This window comes from Schistocerca serialis, unplaced genomic scaffold, assembly GCF_023864345.2.
Source record: "Schistocerca serialis cubense isolate TAMUIC-IGC-003099 unplaced genomic scaffold, iqSchSeri2.2 HiC_scaffold_1236, whole genome shotgun sequence".
NCBI classification, from domain to species: Eukaryota; Metazoa; Arthropoda; class Insecta; order Orthoptera; family Acrididae; genus Schistocerca; species Schistocerca serialis.
Window position 1 is genome coordinate 247,501 of NW_026047443.1, and position 2,246 is coordinate 249,746.

Below are 2,246 nucleotides of genomic sequence, written 5' to 3' on the forward strand. Positions count from 1 at the left end.
GCTTGCCTGCTTTAAGCACTCTAATTTGTTCAAAGTAAACGTGCCGGCCCACCGAGACACTCAATAAAGAGCACCCTGGTAGGATTTCAACGGGGTCCGCCTCGGGACGCACGAGCACGCACGAGGCGGTCGCACGCCTTCGGCTCGCCCCACCGGCAGGACGTCCCACGATACATGCCAGTTAAACACCGACGGGCGGTGAACCAACAGCGTGGGACACAAATCCAACTACGAGCTTTTTAACCGCAACAACTTTAATATACGCTATTGGAGCTGGAATTACCGCGGCTGCTGGCACCAGACTTGCCCTCCAATAGATACTCGTTAAAGGATTTAAAGTGTACTCATTCCGATTACGGGGCCTCGGATGAGTCCCGTATCGTTATTTTTCGTCACTACCTCCCCGTGCCGGGAGTGGGTAATTTGCGCGCCTGCTGCCTTCCTTGGATGTGGTAGCCGTTTCTCAGGCTCCCTCTCCGGAATCGAACCCTGATTCCCCGTTACCCGTTACAACCATGGTAGGCGCAGAACCTACCATCGACAGTTGATAAGGCAGACATTTGAAAGATGCGTCGCCGGTACGAGGACCGTGCGATCAGCCCAAAGTTATTCAGAGTCACCAAGGCAAACGGACCGGACGAGCCGACCGATTGGTTTTGATCTAATAAAAGCGTCCCTTCCATCTCTGGTCGGGACTCTGTTTGCATGTATTAGCTCTAGAATTACCACAGTTATCCAAGTAACGTGGGTACGATCTAAGGAACCATAACTGATTTAATGAGCCATTCGCGGTTTCACCTTAATGCGGCTTGTACTGAGACATGCATGGCTTAATCTTTGAGACAAGCATATGACTACTGGCAGGATCAACCAGGGAGCTGCGTCAACTAGAGCTGAGCAGCCGGCCGCCCGGGAGTGTGTCCCGGGGGCCCGCGCGAACACGCAAGCGTCCGCTCAATTATTCTGCAAACAGGAGGAGGCTGAGCTCCCCTGCACAACACACCTCGAAACCCTCTCAGGTCCCGGCGGCGCGCAGCGCCGTCCTAAGTACTTGGTCGGGTTCGAGAGAGGCGCAATCGCCCGGAGTTAGGCGAGTAGACGCTTTAGGTGCGACCACCCGTGCTCCCAACTGAGCTTGCCGCTGCCGACAGAGGCCCGGGAGCGTGCTGTCGTGGCATTGCCGGCGGGAGACAACACGCGCCACCTACGGTGACCGGCAGCTCCAACGCCAGCGCCACAGAAGGACAAAAGCCCCACTTGGGTGCCGAAGCGAACTCTCCCAGCACAGCGCACGCGCCAACACGTCCGCACAGCTGCGATACAAACCACCTGCGAGAACCGCTGGGGCGACCGAGCAGCAGACGGCGTCGCGGCGCCGAGCGCCGGGCGGCGGCGCATCCTCAGCGCACACAGTCCTCAATCGGACCAGCACACTGCAGATGGCCACCGCGCTTCGCACCGGGCCCGCGAGGACCTACTTTGGCCGCAAGGCGCCGCGAGCAGGGGGCCCCGGCGCGCAGCTGCGCCGCCTGCCGCGTCCGTCGGCCGGCGCGCCTGCCACTGGCCGCCCCCACCAGCCGGCTGTAGCGCGTGCGCCCACGCACCGCGCTGCCAGCACGCCGGGCGGCCCCCCCTCACCGGCCGGGGACAGTCTCACCCAGCCACCGCCGCGTATCGCCTCACACCCAGATCCCCTTTCACGTTCGTGGGCATGGTGGGTATCCCTGAAACAACCAGTTAATAGCTCGACCGATCGTCGCCAACACTGATTCACCTCTAGCGAGAACAACCGCACCACAACGGGTTACCTGTTGTTCATTTGCGTAACGTCACCAGCAAACGTAGACGTCCATCGCCATTTGCAACGAGTATTGCATGCCTGTGTCAGGTGTCACAACACACTACGTCTGCCCACATAGACGCAACAACATGTGCACGCCTCGAGAACACGTGGAAGGTAGCCCCCGTACGTATGCGGTGTCCATTGCGCGAACGACTGTCAGCCGGCCTCTGCAGGATGTCGCAGATGTGGAACGCGGTGCAACATGCTATCACGGTGTGTGAGAAGAGACGACTACGTCCGAATACACGCTCCACTACATCAACAGACTGCTCATGCTGATCGCCATCGAGGGCGTCCGTTCCTCCCACACGTCTGAATGGCGTACCACACTGCAATCCAGCTCTTATAGGGAGACGACACGTAGCTGCGTGCACAATATTTGGACTGTATGGTCTGCCGTTGC

General features: G+C 59.1%; 1 non-coding gene across 1 annotated transcript in view; it reads right to left on the reverse strand.

Moving 5' to 3' along the window:
- LOC126436466 (small subunit ribosomal RNA) overlaps positions 1 to 877 on the reverse strand; it is a 1,909-nt gene extending 1,032 nt beyond the window's left edge. The window contains exon 1 of the ribosomal RNA XR_007580688.1: positions 1 to 877. This exon is cut by the window's left edge and continues 1,032 nt beyond it. This is a non-coding gene — a ribosomal RNA (small subunit ribosomal RNA).
- Positions 878 to 2,246: the final 1,369 nt, after the last annotated feature.